This window comes from Bos javanicus, chromosome 15 (genome assembly GCF_032452875.1).
Source record: "Bos javanicus breed banteng chromosome 15, ARS-OSU_banteng_1.0, whole genome shotgun sequence".
NCBI classification, from domain to species: domain Eukaryota; kingdom Metazoa; phylum Chordata; class Mammalia; order Artiodactyla; family Bovidae; genus Bos; species Bos javanicus.
Window position 1 is genome coordinate 47,741,002 of NC_083882.1, and position 20,827 is coordinate 47,761,828.

The 20,827-nt window shown below is 38.7% G+C and overlaps 2 pseudogenes; both read right to left on the reverse strand.

The window, feature by feature from the left end:
- Positions 1-118: 118 nt before the first annotated feature.
- Positions 119-19,815, reverse strand: LOC133260965 (tripartite motif-containing protein 5-like; annotated as a pseudogene).
- Positions 12,477-14,369, reverse strand: LOC133261259 (endogenous retrovirus group K member 25 Env polyprotein-like; annotated as a pseudogene).
- Positions 19,816-20,827: the final 1,012 nt, after the last annotated feature.

Genomic DNA, 20,827 nt, shown 5'->3' on the forward strand with positions numbered 1-20,827 from the left:
TTTAAGCTAGATTGCAACTCAGTCCTTTGGAGGATAAATTCACTGCCTCCTGAAAAGAAGCACATTTCCTCAGGGTCACAGGGAAAAAAAAATTATAATAAAAGGAGAAAATAAACCCCTAATCATTAAAACTACAAAAGGGAGTCAAAAAAGAAACATCCAAACCAGTCTGCTGCCTTAGTCAAAATCATTTGACTGACCTCAGCCTTTTACCCAGAGAGCTCTTCTTTGCTTATGAATCCCCTGCCATTACCGGTCACAGTACTTGGGAACATCTTCCTCCCAGAGTCATGTCCTCTAGGGCACAGCCTCTACTTGGACACTAAATAAACTCAAGGCTATGTTATTTGATAAAATCACAGAGCCAGTGTAACATTTTTCTTCTCTCTAGTTAATTATAGTTTTCAACTCACCAAACTCTGTCTTCTGTCTCTTGCTTCACAGAAATAGTAGGAAGTTTCAATTTAAAGGAAGAAAGCAACATTTTAGGCTGGAAGAGATTCTGAAAGAGATGAAAGAAAACACTTATGCATTTTCTTATATCCCCAGGAGACAGAACATAAGTTATATCCCCTCCATCCTCCATTTCCCATTCCCAGGCAAGGAATAGAATCAAACGTATTAACTTCTCTCCCTTGAGATGGAATGAAGTTTGATGGTTTCAGTACGCTGTGGATATTGGATCCCTGAGAGATTCAGTCTAAAAAATTCAGTCTGTTGAGACAGAATTCTCATAGGCCTAAGAATGTTCCTGTACTTTTGGCTTTCATTAATTAGTCTAGTTGTATAAGCTTGGATAAATATTGTAGGTTTACACTTAAAAGCTTCCCTGATGGCTCAGTTGGTAGAGTCTACCTGCAATGTGGGAGACCTAGGTTCAATCCCTGGGTGGGGAAGATCCCCTGCAGAAGGAAATGGCAACCCACTTCAGTATTCTTGTCTGGGAAATTCCACAGACAGAGGACCCTGGTGGGCTGCAGTCCATGGGGTCACAAAGAGTCAGACACAAATGAGTGACTAACACTTTCACTTTTCTTTACACTTAAAATTTTCTAGTCTTGATATTGGAATATAAGTGCTCCAACTTTTTCTTCCAAAAATTTTTAACCATTCCTGGCACTTTGCATTACCATGATAGCTTTAAAAGCAATTTCTGAACTTACAAGAACAGATACACACGCACTCTGAGTTTTTATCTTGAATGCATGGAATCTGTACATTCATATGGAACTACTTTATATGTTTATAATACTGTATATTTGTATTATAAGTAGTATAAATATGATATATGACTGAATCAATGTAGTCTTTTGATTTCCTCAATAATGGGTTAAGATGTCCATATGTTCTTAAAAAATACAAATACCCTTTTTTTGGTTGGATGTGGAATACTTTTTTCCTATTTGCTAAAACAAATTTGTGCTTAAAATAGCACAAATTTACTATCTTATAGTTTTGTAATTCAAAATTCTTGCATATGTGTCACTGGGCCAAAATCAAGGGATTAAGATGACTGTGTTCCATTCTGAAAGTTCTAGAAGGTAATCTGTTCACTAGCTTTTTCTAGCATCTAGTCCCTTTCCTCCATCTTCAAAGCCAGCAATGTTCCATATTCACACTTCACTCTGACTTTTCTCTTCTGCCTTCCTCTTCTTTTTGATGATAGCCTTTCTGGTGAAGGTGACATGATATCTCATTGCAGTTTTAATTTACATTTCTCTGATGACTAGCAATGTTGAACACCTTTTCATGTGCCTATTGGCCATCTGTATATCTTCTGAAACATGTCTCTTGAGGCTTTGTGCTCAGTTTTTTTTTTACATGTAATTTATTTTTAATTGGAGGATAATTGCTTTACAATGTTGTGTTGGTTTCTGCCACACATCAATATGTATCAGCCATAGATATATACGTGTCTCTTCCTCCCCCCACCTCGCTTGAATCTCCCTCCCACCTCTCACTCCATACCACCCCCTAAGGTTATCACAGAGCACCTGGTTTGTGCTCCTCTCATCATACAGCACATTCCCAGTAGCTTTCTGTTTTACATATGGTAATGTGTATGTGTCAATGTCACTTGCAATTCATCCCACTCTCTCCCTCCCTAGTGTCCATAAGTCTGTTCTCTCTGTGTCTCCTTTGCTGCCCTGAAAATAGTTTCAGCCTACCTTTAAATTGGATTGTTTTGATACTGAGTTGTATGAGCTGCTTATATTAATATTAATACATTTTGGATATTAACACCTTATCAGACATATAATTTGTAAAAATCTTCTTTCATTTCTAGGTTGTATTTCATTTTGTCAATAGTTCCCTTTGCTACAAAAAGTTTTAAGTTAGGTCCCATTTGTTTATTTTTGCTTTTTTTTCTTTGACTTAGGAGTGCTCAGCAGCTCAGTCGTGTGAGCCCCATGGACTCTAGCCTGACAGATGCTTCTGTCCATGAAATTTTCCAATTAAGAATACTGGAGAGGGTTGCCATTTCCTACTTCAAGGGATCTTCCCCACCCAGGGATTGAACCCACATCTCCTGCATTGCAGGAAGATTCTTTACCACTGCGCCACCTGGGAAGCCCCAGAACAGATTCCCCCAAAATATCGCTACAATTTGTCAGTGTTCTGCCTATGTTTTTTTCTGATATTTTTATGGTTTCAAGTCTTATTGTTAGTCTTTAATCCATTATGAGTTTATTTTTGTATATGAGAAAGTGTTCTAACTTCATTCTTTTATATGTAAGCTGTCCAGTTTTTCCCAGCACCACTTATTGAAGAGACTGCTTTTTTCTCCATTGTATATGCTTACCTCTTTGCCATAGATTAATTGACCACAGTGCCAGGAATTATTTTGGGCAATCAGTTATGACCTTGGCAATCAGTTATATCCCATTGATAGGTGTATCTCCTATTGTGCAGAAATGTTATGTTCTCATCCACAGAAATGGCAATATTTGATTTACCTGTGGGATTATGGAAGGTCACGTGAACTATGGTAAAATTATAGAGTTGGGTTGGGTTGGGTTAAGGCGGGCTTCTCTTGTGGCTCAGCTCATAAAGAATCTATCTGCAATGTGGGAGACCTTGGTTTGATCCCTGGGTTGGGAAGATCCCCTGAAGAAAGGAAAGGCTACCCCCTCCATGGATTGTGAAGTCCATGGGCTCACAAAGAGTCGGACAGGACTGAGCAACTTTCACTTTCACTTTTGGATTAGAGCGATGATGTAGTTTTATTTGAGACATTTTGAATGGGCTCTATAGAATAACTTCAGTGCAAAGACAATGTTTGTTGTGTTGGGAGGGAAAACATGGGTCTCAAAACATGAGACCAACTAGAAAATGAAAAATTCTGAAAGATGCTGAGAACAAGGTGGCTTGATAATACTGTGATGTCTCCTTATCCCAGTAGCATTACACATCTGTTAGCTCTGAAATGATTTTTTAAAAATTCACAATATTAAATATAAGCAAAGGAATCAGCACTATAATCTATTTTTTTCCAGATTATGGTGAAGTAGTGAACTGGTGAAAGAAAGGATGAACCAAGTTCCTGGTCACTCCCCATAAAAACGATCACATCATCAGCACATAGTGTCGGGCTTCCCTCTCCCTACCCACACTTAGAAATGGAGTCTTCTCCTAAGGTTTTCTCCATCACATGAATCCCACAGACACCCTCCAGGGCAGCATGCCTCACCATTAAACACTCATAGTATGTCTGTCAAATCAGGAATTCAAAATACTCTCTTCTGTTCCTTTGGGAAAGTTTCTGGCTACTTCAGAGTCAAGGGCTCACCCCTGGAGAAAACAAAAATTGATCCCCACACTGTTGAGTTTTACTTCTACTCCATTTATGCACTTGAACTGTCTTCTTGGAAACCCTTGGAAAGGGAAGAGTGGATGCCTGACCTTGGAGGCAGAGAAATGTGCTCGTGTCCCAGTTACCTTTGGGTGATTTGAGATAATCTTTACCTGTCAGAAAGACAGTTTTCTTTTCAAAATGAAATCATTAACCTCTCCCTCTCTTCCTCCTTGAGATAATATGAAATTATATGAAATGATAAATTTAATAAAACTTTGGTACCTAAAAAACTTAATTTGTGGAATCACTGCATAGATATGTGTTCCCAGGAAGATGTCAGAATGTGATGTAGCTGGATCAGGCTCCTGGGTGTTTGTGACATATCTGATATGAGAACAAAGTCTAGAGTCTCCAAGTCTTCAAAGGCTGCTCCCTTATAGGGAGGTTCTCAGAACAGCATGATATTTCATGATCTCTGGGAATAATTAGAAACCACTGGAAAAGAAGACATTATGAACACTAAATGAATAGGGGACTGCATCTCATGTGTTTGTAAAGAGTCTGATGCTGACACATTTGGTGTGCAAATTCACACCAAATGGTACTTTTCCATTCTGGTGCCTAAATTATGTGGCTAAGATGAATCAACTCTTTGCAGCAAGGACAAAATATTCCTTAAGATTCAAGTCTGTTTTTGGGAATCTAAACAGAAAGATAATAAAAAACTGTATCTCTTTTATTCCCAGAGCAGAAAGTTAAATATAAAGGAGTTGTCTCTAATTCTAGGTGCTTCACAGGTAAAGACTCAACTTTCACATGATAAACCAGTTCAGTTCAGTTCAGTTGAGTCATTCAGTCATGTCCGACTCTTTGGGACCCCATGAATCGCAGCACACCAGGCCTCCCTGTCCATCACAAACTCCTGTAGTTCACTCAGACTCACGCTCATCGAGTAAGTGATGCCATCCAGCCATCTCATCCTCTGTCATCCCCTTCTCCTCCTGCCCCCAATCCCTCCCAGCATCAGACTCTTTTCCAATGAGTCAACTCTTCGCATGAGGTGGCCAGAGTACTGGAGTTTCAGCTTTAGCATCATTCCTTCCAAAGAAATCCCAGGGCTGATCTCCTTCAGAATGGACTGATTGGATCTCCTTGCAGTCCAAGGGACTCTCAAGAGTCTTCTCCAACACCACAGTTCAAAAGCATCAATTCTTCAGCGCTCAGCCTTCTTCACAGTCCAACTCTCACATCCATACATGACCACAGGAAAAACCATAACCTTGACTAGACAGACCTTTGTTGGCAAAGTAATGTCTAGCACATACTAAATATGGGAACCTGAGTTACATAGTTACACACAGTGTGAGTTAAATTTATGAAGTCACAGGCTTTTGATACTGCAATATCTTATTCCTAATACTGGTCCTGACCCAAACTCTTCAACTTCCTATGACCAAAATTCTCTACCATAGAATGTGGTCCTTTCAAAGTTTACAGAACAATCTAGCCATGATTTGTGAACAGAAATCTAAGCTAAATATATACTCTGTTTTTCTGCCTTGAGCATTGTTTTATCTTAATTGCCCACCAGATAACTCTATTAGCTTTAAATTATTTTACCAGTATAAAAGGACCATCTCTGGCTTCCCATATGTAGCTTTTCATGATGCCATTCACATCCAACTGAGAAAAAAGAAAATATGAGTCAAAAAATGATAGGTGCCCCCACTTAAAAAGCTTATTTACATCCCCATCAGCCCTTGATTGTGGAAATAGAGATGGTTTCAATGTGAGAGCCAGAAAGTAAAGACAAGAATGAGCCCAATCATACCAGAATGTGATATTGTCGGATTTCTAAAAAGGTAAAAAATCTCCAACCTCTGTGGAAGCACAAGGCTTCTAGTATATGGAAATGAGACATATTTATGGGAAAAACAAGCCTGTAATTCTGGTGACCTAAGAGATGATTTGAATAATTCATGATTCTATCATTTATTAAACAAAATTGAAGTGATATACAAATTTTGTGCTGAGCTTTTGAGAATCAAAGATGAATACATAATCCTAATATAATTCTAATATTCCTCAAGCTATTCATATGGTTTTCATTGAGGGTACAAGCAAACAAATATATCCATGTAGGTGCTTTACAGGTGTCTCTCTTCTCATTTTGTATACAACTGATAATCTCTTCCACTCCATTAAATTCAGCATACTCACGTGCAATTGATTTCCAACTCTTTTATTTCTACTCACCTTTGTCTCTTAAATATATAATAATATATTTAGTAGTAAATAAGCCACAGGAAAGAGTAACTTAGAATATCTAATATGCAACTTGTTATTCACCAACCAGTTGTCTCCTTTCTTGTAACCCATTTCCATAAAGTTACCAATATACACAGAAGTCCGTCTAATCAAGGCTATGGTTTTTCCAGTGGTCATGTATGGATGTGAGAGTTGGACTATAAAGAAAGCTGAGCACAAAAGAATTAATGCTTTTAAACTGTGGTGGTGGAGAAGATTTTTGAGAGTCCCTTGGACTACAAGGAGATCCAACCAGTCCATCTTAAAAGAAATCAGTCCTGGGTGTTCACTGGAAGGACTAATGTTGAAGCTGAAACTCCAATACTTTGGCCGCCTGATGTGAAGAGCTGATTCATTTGAAAAGACCCTAATGTTGGGAAAGATTGAAGGTGGGAGGAGAGGGGGATGACAGAGGATGAGATGGTTGGATGGCATCACCGACACAATGGACATGAGTTTGGGTAGACTGTGGGAGCTGGTGATGGACAGGGAGGCCTGGCATGCTGCAGTTCATGGGGTTGCAAAGTGTCAGACCCGACTGAACTGAACCAAACCAGTATACACTCACTTTCTAAAACCTGGGACATTTACTTGCAGTTTAGTCTCTATTGAGTCTGTTTAGTCCCTTGGACTGCAAGGAGATCCAACCAGTCCATTCTGAAGGAGATCAGCCCTGGGATTTCTTTAGAGGGAATGATGCTGAAGCTGAAACTCCAGTACTTTGGCCACCTCATGCGAAGAGTTGACTCATTGGAAAAGACTCTGATGCTGGAAGGGATTGGGGGCAGAAGGAGAAGGGGACGACAGAGGATGAGATGGCTGGATGGCACCACTGACTCGATGGACATGAGTCTCAGTGAACTCCGGGAGCTTGTGATGGACAGGGAGGCTTGCCATGCTGCAATTCATGGGGTCGCAAAGAGTCGGACACGACTGAGCGACTGAACTGAACTGAACTGACTCCAGATGCTTAACATTTTTTAGACATGTAATCTTCTTAATCACTACATTTAATGTTTTATTTATTTTAACCGGTATGTACCACTATATTTAGTCTCCTTTACTGCAGATTTACTTTCCCCATGTCACCAAAATCTATGACAACATCTGAATTTAAAAAAAACAAAAACAAAAACAAAAAACCTCTCTACAATAGGTCTCTTTTGTGTACATGACAAAAATCAAATTAGACTAGAATAAGTAGAGAAAGAATGCAGGATTGGAGCAGGGGAAGCAGTCACCATTTTAATCAAAGTTTAATTTTGATACTCAAACACTGTCTTCAGAATCTGATCTGTGTCTTTCTCCAATTCTACTATTTGACCTATATTGATTCTTTTTCTCAGTTTATACAGGAAACACAAACATCCTGATATAAACTCCAGATGAAGAGAGCTTCTCTTCCCAGATGTTGCAAAATGTTCAGATTCCTGCAGGCATTTGCCTGCACAGAATCAGATGCCCATATTAAAAGCATCACTACATTGTTGCAGAAAGGAAATGAAGGGATGCTGAAGAAAGTTTCTATTTTTTGGAAACTAAGTTAATATTAGTCTGAGGTAGATCTAGATAATATAGGAAACACATTTTAATCACTAGACCAACCAGTAGGGAAAAAAAAAAAAAACTGAAAAAATACCACCTTGAACACAGGGAAACAAAATTTATACTAGTTTATATTCATTTAATACAAAATAAGCTAGTTAAGGAGAAAAAGAATGAAAATTACAATAGCCACATAGGAAGCAAACAGCAAAACAGTAAATTTAAATACAATCACATCAACAATTGCATTAAATGTCATGTATTAATGCCTCAGTTGAAATCAGAGATTTGTTGAAATGGATAAAAAGCAAAATTCATTTCTTGCTATTTACAAGAGACATAGTCAAGGCGCAAAAAGGGCAAAGTTAAAAAAGATAGAAAAATATATACCATGCTTGCATGAAATGCAAGCAGAAATTTAAAAAATAGGTCAAAAATTTATGTTAATATTAGATAAAATACTTCAAGATTAATATTAGGGAAGATGAGAGGGAAATTTTATAATTATAAAATGTTCACTACATCAAAAATATACAACAGTTATAAATACAGATGCACAGAACAGCAGAGCTTCAAAATACTTGAAGCAAAAATAAAAGGAGAAATACACAATTCAATAATAATAGTTGTATATTTCAATAACTGACTGTCAATAAGATAACAGCTTATCAAATATATTGAAGACATGTACAATACTATCAACCAAATTGACCCAATCGACATATAAAGATAATTTTACTCAATGAACAAGAAACATACAATATTTTCAAATTCATAATAATTTTTTCTCTGGATATACAGTACCTTAGGCCACAAACAAGTGTCAATAAACTTATAAGCTTGAAATAATAAAAATATATGTTCTCTAATGGGCTTCCTCAGTGGCTCAGTGGTAAAGAATTCGTCTGCAATGCAGGAGATGCAGCAGACTCAGGTTCAATCTCTGGGTCAGGAAGATCCCCTGGAGAAGGAAACGGCCACCCACTCCAGTGTGCTTGCCTGGGAAATCCCACGGACAGAAGAGCCTGGTGGACTATAATCTTTAGGGTCGCAAAGAGTCCCGAATGAGCAAGCACCCATGCACAAATTGTTCTCTAATTATGTCAGAATTAAAATTGAAATCCACAACAGATGTTAAACTCAGAAATCACCAAGTATTCTCTCATTAACAACACATTTTAAAATGTCCAAGTTTTAACAAACAAACAAAATTTAAAGAAAAAGAAAAGTGTGAAGGAAATTTGAGTGTATGTTGAGCTGAATGAAAATTAAAACTAAACAATCAAAATGTGTGAAATGTTAAATATACTTATGTCATTGAACCCTATATCAGAAGAGATGGTCCCAAATCAGTGATAAGTTTCCAGTTCAATAAACAGAAAGGAAGAGTAAATTAAACCAGCACACCCACCCACCCACACCACAACGCACCCCAACACATCCCAACACACACACAAACACACACAAAGAAAAAAATAAATGTAACAGCAGAAATAAATGAATAAGAAAGTTTAAAAATAAACAAAATAAAGAAAGCTTAAAAACAAAATAACTGAAACAATGTTTTTTTAAAAGATCAATAAATTAACAAAGCATAGCTAAAGAGAAAAAAAAGTGAAAAAGCAAATCACCAAAATCAGGAATAAACGATATTGTGATTATAATAAAAATTAAAGGGATAATATAGGATTGTTGTAACCAAATGTATGCTTACAAATCAGGCAACTTAGAATAGACAACTTTCTACAAGACATACAATAACTGACTCAAAGACTGTAAAAAAAAACTAAATGATCCTAACACAAGCAAGATATTTTAAACCCTTTCAATAAAAAATATCCAGAGTGAGATTCTTCAATGGTTAATTCCAATGAATATTTAGAAAATAAATAGCAACCCTTCAAAAGCTTTCTTCAGAAATAGAGAAAGAGGGAGAAAATCTCAACACATTGAGTGGAGAAAAAAAGATTCTTGGAATCTGAGGTGTGTTTGTTTGTCTATGACTAAGCTGCATCATGAAGAAGCATCCAGTAAATACTTAACACTAGATCACAGATAACAGGGGCCTTTAGAAAACCGCCAAACATATTTACAGGGAAATTGGTACGTTAAAAAAATGAAAATTTCCCTCATTATTCTTGCATTCAATTCATGCATTCACTTATTCTTAAAACCTCTGAACTAGATGCAAAGAAGGGGTACTGGAGGCCCAAAACAACCTTACTGACAATACCACAAAGAGTATAGCAACACAGAAAAGATGGAAACTTAGTCTTCATTTTTTTTTCATACCTTGGATCCTCAGACTTCTTTCCAAGTCTTACCTGCAGCATCTCCATTGCTGATCCCTGCAAATGATGCTCCAGATCTGAGATGAGATCTCACCAATTGACTCTACTGGACCATCCCATTCTCAGAATTTGCCATGTTCTGTAAACCAACTTCCTCTTCATTTCTCAACTTTTGCAGTCCCTTCAGCTCCTCACTGTCCAGGATCACTCTGTTTTTTAAACTCTGCCTGGACATTTTGTCTCATGTTATACTTGATTCTTCAGAAATGAGAGAGAAAGAGGAGGAGAGCAATTCATGGTGAAACTGACTTTGTCCATTTTTTCTATTTGACTTCAAAAATACGGCCCCAAAATCTGACCCAAATTGTTGAGGACAACTCAGAGCCAAACGAGACCCCTGGGTGTGGGCAGGCTTCACACATCTGTCCAGGATGTTCATGCCTCTCTGTATTACTCCTGATCCCCTTCCACCACCCTCTGCCAAAAACTTGAACCCCGAGGATAAAGCCATGAGCCATTGCCAGATGTCTTCTGAGAGTCAAAGGTTAAAACACACGACAAGAATGGAATATGAAATTTGCTTGTCATCCTCACCAGAGAGTCCCTCTATAAAAATATCTCCCTCCAAATATCTGTGGCCATTTGTGACATGTTCACTTTTCAGCCACCATTCTTATCAGGAAAGGATGAAGAAAAGGCCTAGTCAAAAGACTTAACTGTCAGGGAACAAAGAAGAAGGCAGCTCCTTGTGATCAACCCAAGGTCCTGCCAAGATATCTATCTAATTTCCTCAGTAAGTGTCTCCTCCTGCCTTCCAGGTAGATATCTCTTTTTTGAAATAAGATCCCATCTTCGCAGCTTCCTGCTTCTCCCTCTTCAACCTCTTCAAATATGATTGGAGCATTTTTTGTGAGAAAAGAATCAGATCAGAGTCAAGAAAGGGTCTTCTAAGCAAGACTGTAGAGGATAAATGGTGGAGGAATCAAGCTGATTTCCAAAAAATAAATAGATAAATAAACTTTACATAAACTGAGAACAGTAATTGGAATCTGATTTTGAAAAATACTGAGGTGGAGAATATATTCTTTACAACTCAAGAGATAGAAATCACCATCTTCTCTCACCAGAAAGAAGACTGGTTCTTTTTGTTCTAGAAGAAACCTGATTCTAGAGTGGGGGAAAAGTATACCTCAATCTTCCCAGTGTCCTAGTTACCCTCCTGTTCAATGGGGTAATGAGAACTTCTCCTGGGCACAGTTCTCCACCTATTAATACAAGATGCATGAATGTCTACTTCTGACTAAGAGTCTGTATGTAGGGCTATTATTACTCTGTAAGTGGGTGAGTGCACAGAAATGTTTTTCAGATATTAGAATGAAAGAAAAAGAAGAGAGAAATTCATGGTGAAGCATATCCCCTTCAGGGATCATAGCCTTGTCATGGTGAAAGGGGCGCATAACTCAATGAATCTATGAGCCATGCAGTGCAGGGCCACCCTAGATGGATGGGTCATAGTGAAGAGTTCTGACAAAACTGGTCCACTAGAGGAGGGAAAGGCAAACCACTCCATGAGAATTCCATAAACAGTCAAACTCTGAGAGACGATGGAGGACAGATGAGCTTGGCATGCTTGTGGTTCTTGGGGTTGCAAAGAGTGGGACATGGCTTTGTGACTGAACAACAACAACATAGGAAAGAAAGAATCACAGGTCTTAGGTTCATGGTGACCAGGTAGTTAAAGTCCAATGCCAAGTAGAGATTTCCCCTTAAGTATCATTTTCTGGCCTTTCTTTCCTCCATTTTGGTCTCTTCCCTGGTACTGTTGGGCAACTTCCTCCATGAGGAACATGTGGTGACCACGATACTCCTGGGACCACTCGCAAAGCCAGCAAATGAGCTTCCCATCTTCCTCACAGAAGAGCAGGGGTTTTCTCCATGGTGCAGAGATTTCTGTCTCACTCCTCCAGGCTCCCCTTGACCTCCCTGAATTTCTGCACTATGCTGGCCTCATGCCTATTAGGCTGCAGGTTCCCAGGCTCATAATTGAATCTGCACACAAGCGAGTTACTCTCTCCCTCTTGGCCAATATTTGACTCCTTGTCATTTGTAGTTGTGGGGATTTTCTCCCCGGGACTTGGAAACGACGGACCTGAAAGAATGACACTCAGAGAGTCTCTTGCAAGGACTGACAAATTATTTCTGCAGTCGAGCCTTTTTATAGAAGCAGGAACAAAGAGCTTAGAGTATATGGCCAGCAGAGCGCGTACGGGGTTAAGACATAATCAGTAAAAGATATTTCAAGGACAGGGCATTCTAAATGACCCAGGTATTTGTCCCATGACCCATTTTCTCAAGCAACATCTTTAATGTTTATTATTAAATCTTGGCGCCGAGCATAGCTAAAGGTAGGAGATGTTTTTCAGCCAGCAGCATGCAAAGTCGGGGTACTTCTGGCCCTCCGCCATTTTCTCAAGGACCTTCTCCTACATGGCTATTTTGAGCTGCACTTCCTAACATATCCTCCTTTTGTTTTTAGTTTAAGCACGGCAGCTGCTAGTTGGGCTCCGTTGTGAGAGGCACGGAGTCTTTAGTAGAGACATCTGTATCCTATAATCAATGACAGAAAAAGTAGGGTCATTAATACATATATAAAAATGTTGCTTCCTGAAAACCAAGTTCTAGGGTCTAGGGACGATAGGGTTTTAGTTAAAGTATCATAAAATTGAGTGCTGCACAATTCTTTAGGTACCTCAACTTGAAAATTAGCAATTTGTTGTTTCAACAGATTGATGTCTAAACTTGAGTTGTCTGTGAGATCCTGTAAATGTGCTTTAACTTTATCCCAAGGAAACTCAGTGCTATTATAAGGCATGTTAGTCAGACAAAAAGACATAAAATTCCAGTGACAACATATATCTGTTTGGAAAGTCAGTTGCTGCACTTGATCTCCTAAGTGGATAACCACAGTTTGTAACTCATTAATTCGTGTTTGTAATTGCTGATCTATTTGGCCTTGTTGAGTCCAAAGATCATGAGAGTCTTTGTGCCATGCAGTGATAAAATCATGATTTTGTATAGACTTGTGTAATGCCATACCAGACAGGGTTCTTATTGTAACAATGGATATTAGACTAAGAATGCCAGCAATAATCCACCCTATTATGCACTTCGACCTTTTCAGACCATTTCTGAGCAGAACTGAAAGGAATACAGAGTTGGTCCATGGTTCTGTTAAATTGACAGGAAGCCACAGTTTAGACCTCTACTTGACTATAGTGACGTTGGCGTTGTGGTAAGAAATAGTATGGTCAAACATGTATATAAAGCACAAGCTGTACAGTTAACAATTTTAGCAGAAAGATCTATATCAAAGTTACCTACAATAAACATGTACAGGAGGTGCACACAGGATTGGATATAACCTGTACTATTATACATAAAGGTATAGTTTTGGGGTTTTAAAGGCTTTGCAGTCCCATGTAAATTGGCAAAGTGTTCCAGTGCAGCAGGAATCTTCCAAATATGCCACTGTTCAAGTCCTATAAGAGGGACTATAATTCTGGGCTGAGGTGGAGACAACCCTCCATAATACCAGTTTAACAATACATCCTTATCAGTCCAAAAAGCCAATATTGGTCTTATGGAATCCCCACGTGTCAACTCTATGATACCAGGAACAGCTATGATTTTTTTCTTGCTCCTCAGAGCAATTCACAAATAACCCATGGGGCCCCCAATCCACGAATTTGAATATGGATTGATTTTGTTGTTTGATAGAAAGTTTCCTGAACTGTCCCCAACAGTCAGACAAATATAGTGGTTGATTTGATCATTTCTTTCTCCAAGATACAGCATCACATATTAGTTCTGCAGGCTGGAAAAGTAAGTCAGTATAGTTAGCTATTTCTCCAGGATAATGTCTTTCAGAACCATTTAAGAGGAAGGATGCAGTTGCAAACATTCCTATACTGTAGGCAGAAACATTGTGTACAGAGTAACCCAACACTGTGGGAATATAGTCATGCACAAAGAGTGAGCTCCAAAGCATATAGGTAGTGTCTTGAATCCAATTGAAACATTTATCTTTTTACCTTCATCTTCTTCATGAATTGGCCTCTGCATTTACCATGGGGCAGGGAAGTGCAGACTATCATTGGTGAATACCACAGGGACCTTGTCAACCCAATCCACTATGGATAACAAAGGTGGATTAGGTATATATGCCCAATAAACATATTCTGCACTTACCCCAGAGGAACAGGAAAGAACAGCTAACATTGCCAGAAACAGCTTATCTGGAGTCATAGGAGTTCCAGTGTTCTTCAGTGTTTGCTCAGCCTGACGAGTCATGTTTTTCACTTGAGCGCATGTCGGGTAAGGATTCAGATGATGGCATTTCCTCATTGGTTCCTCCAAGGTCACTGATGACACCCTTTGTGTCAGCTTTGTTACTTGCCGAGGGAGTCCAGTCTTGGGGTCCTTCTCAGTAATGGATATGGCAAAGGGGAACCCAGATTTCCTCTCCATCTGCAACGATAAGACCATAAGCCTTGCCTAGGAGTCGTAAGATTCCTGGCAGCCACTGATAAAATTGCTTATATCATATTGGTGTATTGATTTCTAATTTGCTGTTTTTGTCTTCTGCAAAATGTCTGTCTGCATGAGTGTCAGAATTATTTTTTGTTAAGTTTAAAAAATTTAGGGAATAAAGAGTTAAAGATAATAATAATTGAGGGTTCATAGAATAAGAAGTGTATCTCCTATTCCAAATTTCCCCTTTCTGTTTTAATAAATGAGTTTTTAGGGTGCAGTGGGCTCTTTCAATAATGGCTTGACCCTGAGGATTATAGGGTATTCCTGTAATGTGTGTTATGTTCCATTCTGATAAAAATGAATGAAATGAATGTGAGGTGAATGCAGGTCCATTGTCTGTTTTCAAGACTGAAGGAATCCCCATAACGGGGAAGGTGAGTAAGAGTGTAGAAATGGCGTGTTTGCTGGACTCTGAAGAGAAAGGTACTGCCCAGATAAAGCCTGAAAATGTATCAACTGAGACAAAAAGCAAAGAAAACTTTCCTAAGGAGCAGTGAGTGAAGTCAGATTGCCAAAGGGAATTAGGCTGTTGCCCCCAGGGATTAACTCCTGAAATCATAGTCCGTAAATGCAGAGGGGCGCAGACATCACAGGTTTTAATAATATGCCGCACTTCCGTGAGAGGAATATGGTATTTAGAGTGCAATCTCTTAGCATTGGTATGAAGATTAGCATGTTCGTCACTGGCGGATGTAAAAATGGGAGCCATGAGACTGTCAACAGCATCATTTCCTGCAACCAGAGGGCCAGGTAAACCCTAATGAGCATGTATATGAGCAATAAAGAAAGGTTCCGTATGTGAGAGAATTAAAGCTTGAGTCTGTGAAAAGAGAGTATATAATTCTTCATCTAGGTTGTATAAAAAGGTGATAACAAAATCGGGAAAAAGGGAAGCAAGGTATTTGGAATCAGTATATACGTTGAAGGATAATGGTTGAAGCAACAAAAGAGCATATAAAGCATACAATTCAACTCTTTGTACTGAAGAATAGGTAGTGGGTAATTTCTCTTTGATATCAGGGCCGACAATCCCTGTTATGCCTTTCTTGTTGCCATCAATGAAATAGGTGGGTGCATTGGAAATAGGCTGGGATGCAATGATATTAGTTATAATGAATTTAGTACATTGTAGAAAGTCCCATAATTTTCCTTTCGGCAAATGAAATGAGATAACATTTTGAAAATCATTTAATGCCATTTGCATGGTCAGCTTATATTGTAAGGCAATTTGCAATTCCTTTTTTGTCAAGGGGACGTGTATTGCATATAGATCAAATCCAGTCAAAGTTTGTATATGGCTTCTTCCTGACATAATTAATTGCCCTATTTTCTCAATATATGATATAATTTTTTTAGACTGTTTAGTGTGTAAATATACCCATTCTATTGGGCTATGCTGAGCTGTAATTGCTGTGGGCGAATGTTCAGTGGGGAATATATGCAAAGAATATATGTAAAGAAATCTCTGCTTGATCATGATCTAGCCGAGTTGAAAAAGATTGTTGAATGTGTTTCTCCATTAAGGCTAGCTCTTCTCTGGCCTCTTTTGTTAGTTGACTAGGGCTATTAGGGTTAAGGGATCCCTCTAAAATTTTAAATAGATTGTGTAACGCATAGGTGGGGATGCCAAAAGATGGCCATAGCCAATTAATATCTCCTAGCAATTTTTGAAAATAATTCAGCGTGCATAGAGACTGCATAGAAATTTGAGTTTTTTGAGGTTTGATTTTAGATTCTTCCATAATATGTCCTAAATAATTAAAGGGTGCTTTCAATTGAATTTTATCTGGTGCTACAAGCAGGCCCTGATTTTGAAGAGCAGTAGTAACTTCATTATATAACTGTTGCAGAGTTCAGATTCCATAGAGAGAAGTATATCATCCATGTAATGAATTATAAATGCCGTAGGAAACTTATCTCTAATAGGTTGTAATAAAACAGATATGAGATATTGGCAAATGATAGGAGAGTTCATCATTCCCTGAGGTAGCATCTTCCATTGAAATCTTTTAACGGCAGCCATGTGATTTATAGAAGGAACTGAAAAGGCAAAACATTTTCTATCTTTAGGGTGCAGAGGTATAGTAAAAAAGCAGTCTTGTAAGTCAATAATAACTATAGACCATCCTTTTGGTACCATAAAAGGGGAGGGCAATCCGGGTTGTAAGGGCCCCATAGGTAACATGGTATTATTAATATTTCTTAAATCTATCAAAATTTGCCATTTTCCTGATTTCTCTTTTATTACAAAAACAGGGGAGTTCTATGGGGAAAATGAAGGTTCTATATGAGGTTTTTGTAATTGTTCATTTACTAATTGCGTAAGAGCTGCTAACTTTTCTTTAGTTAGGGGCCATTGAGGTGTCCATATTGGGGTATCAGATTCCCAATCGAGAGGCAGCAGTGTTAACTCAGTGGCCCCCATTAAAAAGGTTCATTCAAATAACTGTGGCTTTCATTTGTTCAAGAAAATCCCGTCCCCATAAATTGATAGGGATATTAGTAATATATGGTTTAATATAGGCTACAATTTGATCAGGGCCATACACTTGTAAATAGGATGCACTGACAAAAGTTTGTGTGCCATCAGTTTTATTTACTCCTAGTACTCTAGAAGGAACCATAACCTTATCCCAATCAAGGAGCCATTCTGCAGCTCTGATTGAAATGTTAGTTCCGGTATCTAGCATGCCTGTGAAATTTTTTTTTCCCATATGCATAAAGTGAGCATGGGTTTCTGATGTTCCTTTAATAAGGTGGATAGTGCAGCAGTAAGGTTGGTACTGCTAAAGCCTCCCTGCCGAACTTTATCAGATGCCTTCATTGGTTTGACATATGGCTAAAGTAATAATTGTGCAAAATGTTCCCCTTTTTGTAAGTATATAGTTCCCATTCTCACAACATTTACCATAATATGTATTTCCCCTTCATAATCTTCGTCCACAACACTGGTCTGTACCACTAAACCTCTCATTGTGTAGCTAATACGTCCCCAAATCAGTCCCACTGTCCCAGATGGAATCGGGCCATAATATCCAGTGGGAATTTTGTGGGGGTTGTATAATTCTATTAGTTCCATCTCATAAGGACTAGGTATATCAATGCAAGCACTCTTAGATGTGGCTGCTTGTAGCGTCATAACGCTGGGTCCTCCTTTTGTAATGGGGCTAGAGGATGGCCCCTTTGTTAGTTTCCCTGTTGTTCTTGTTGTGCACCGGGGGTCAAGGTGTTTCCATCCTTATCAAATTTAGAATGATATTCATTCAGCCAATGGAACCCCTTTTTACATCTTGGACAGATTCCTGGGGGTCTCTTCTTATTAAAAGTAGTATTATTTTTTCTGGCCTATGTTGGCATGTGGCATTGTTTTTTCATATGGCTGGGCTTCCCACAGTTAAAACATTTGGCATTAGCAGCTTTCTGTACATTAAAGGTTTCTAATGCTGCCAATTTTGCTCTATGGGACATAGATCCAATATCCTTACATGCTTTCAAATATTCCATAAGAGAGCCAGTTTCTCGAATTGGTCTGAGCATGGATTGACATTCCTCATTAGCGTTTTCAAAAGCAAGTTGTTTTAAAATAAAATTTTGTAAAGTCACATCCTTAATAGATTTTTCAATTGTATCCTTTAATTTTCCTATAAACTGAAAATATTCCTCCTCATGTCCTTGAATAATCTTAACAAATGAACCATCAGAGTTAGCGCTATCAGCCTTTGCCCAAGCCCTGCAGGCAGTTTCTTTAATGAAATGCCACATCTCAGGGGTAATATTAGCTAATTGCGCCATTACATCGGCCATGGTCCCTGTTCCAGTAAGTATATCATAAGTTAAATTGGCGGGGTTACCATGAGATTGCTGGTCAATCATCAGTTGTTGGGCCTCATCACTAACCCACATTTGCCACTGCAGTAATTGTTGAGGATATAAAATCATCTTTGCTACTTGAAAAAAATCATATGGCATCCAATGGTCAGCCCATCCTCTGAGAAATCCTACACGGTAAGGAGAAGTAGGTCCATACAGAGTACATGCTTTCTTAAAGTTAGACAACATGACAAAATCTAGATTAGCCCAAGTATTTTGGCCTTGGGCAGGTTGATTGAACTGTATTGGGAAAGAGAAAGTGCAAGCAGGCATCTCCCAAGGAGGAGTGAAATGATTAGTATGAGCAAAGTTAGCAACTGCTGTTACAGGCGGAGCAGAAGGAAAAACCTGATTTGGGCTGTCCGTTGAAAGAAATGACCTCCGTTCTAAGTGGCTTCAGTTTTGACACATCCTGTATATATATGTCTCTAAGTTGTTTTTCTAAGGATTGTGTCTGATTGAGCATAACATTCTTATATTTCAAAGCACCTTGCATATCTTGTTCCTTAAGCTCACATTCATGTAAAGACTGAATAGTCTTTACTTCCAAATCAACGTTATGCCCTTCAATTTGTTCTAGGATAGCCCCTATGAGTGACCATGTAACCCTTACCGATATGCTTGCAAAACACTACTTTTAACCCTTTTCTATATGTCTAGATTGAGTGTCCCCTCTGCTGGGAACCATGAATTGTTCCAGTAAAATATGATAGCAGTCATTCACTGATCTCTTGAAACATTAACACCGTTTTGTTTCAAAAAAATGATGCATTATAGAAATGAAAGGAATTTTACTGTTATGTTGTCCCATCCTGCTTGCCCCCTTCTGCAGGGGCTCATTGCTTTGTTCAGCCTTCCTTTCAAGTCCCTGTTCATGGCGCCACTTGTGGGGATTTTCTCCCCGGGACTTGGAAACGACGAATCTGAAAGAATGACACTCGGACAGTCTCTTGCAAGGACTGACAAATTTATTTCTGCAGTCGAGCCTTTTTATAGAAGCAGGAACAAAGAGCTTAGAGTATATGGCCAGCAGAGCGTTTACGGGGTTAAGACATAATCAGTAAAAGATATTTCAAGGACAGCGTGTTATAAATGACCCAGGTGTTTATCCCATGACCCACTTTCTCAAGCATCATCTTTAATGTTTATTATTAAATCTTGGCACTGAGCATAGCTAAAGGCAGGAGATGTTTTACAACCAGCAGCATGCAAAGCCAGGGTATTTCTGGCCCTCCGCCATTTTCCCAAGGACCTTCTCCTACACGGCTATTTTGTGCTGCACTTTCTAACAGTGGTGATGCAGGCTTGGTAGAAGCTTTGGCCACAGTCAAGGCTCAAGCATTCTATCAGAAGCTCCAGGCAAATGGGCCAGGTCACTTCCTCCTGTAAGTTCACCAGGATTACTGAAGCCATGACAGCTGTTTGCCTGCTCCTACCTCTCCTGGCTTCTGTGGGTTCTCTTACTCATGGATCCCAGCATGATTGGGAAAGTTAAAAGGGGGAGATTAAAGAAGGTAGACATACATGATACTAACAGGATATAAAACACGTGAAGTCCAAAACCAAGTTACTGAAGGACATGAAAGCAAATGAAAAAACAAGGGAAAGAGTTTGATGACCTGGTGAAAACAACATTTCATGATAATTTTAAGCACTTTACTCACTCATATCACATGACAAGTTCCATCTTCATGTGTGTAATGATTTTCATTATTTAATTTTACTAAACAAAAAGATGATCTGAGACATTTTCTACCAAGATACTTGTATGACTCACCATCTATCCTGCTTTTTCATTCCTATGCCCCCAAATTATCCTCAGTGTGTATAGGTTGAAACCACTTATGCCTTTGGGCATACATACCTGGTCTTCTCACATGGAATGGTAGCCCTGATTTTGATACGACTCTCTCTCATACTTCAATAAACCCTTTCCTTACATATTCTCTCATCACAAAGACCTGCTGTAACTAAGTTATTTACAGTGTAACTACTGCCATCATTTGCTTTTCCTTTGCAATCATTTCTATCATCATGATATAATATATGACAATATATCATATATATGATACAATACATGGAGGGAGCAAACCTTCTATCAGATGTGTAACTAGAAATAGTGACTTACAAACATCTGAAATACAAAGAATAGAGATGAACTTCATGTATTTGAGATCATCCTTCAGAGGCCTGTCTCCTCTTCCACTCAGTTAATCAAGTGCAGATAACTTCATGGACCCAGTGATACCCAGAGCAATGCAGAAGTAGGGGTAAAGAAATGAGGACCTCAGAGCAACTGAGAGTTTCTGAGAAGTCTTGAGTATGCAAATTCAGATTTCACCTTGGCCTGGAAGTAAGCCAAGGACATTGGTAGAAGTCTGAAGATGTGACATGCCTGAGAATTGTGGGGAGAGATATGGTGTAT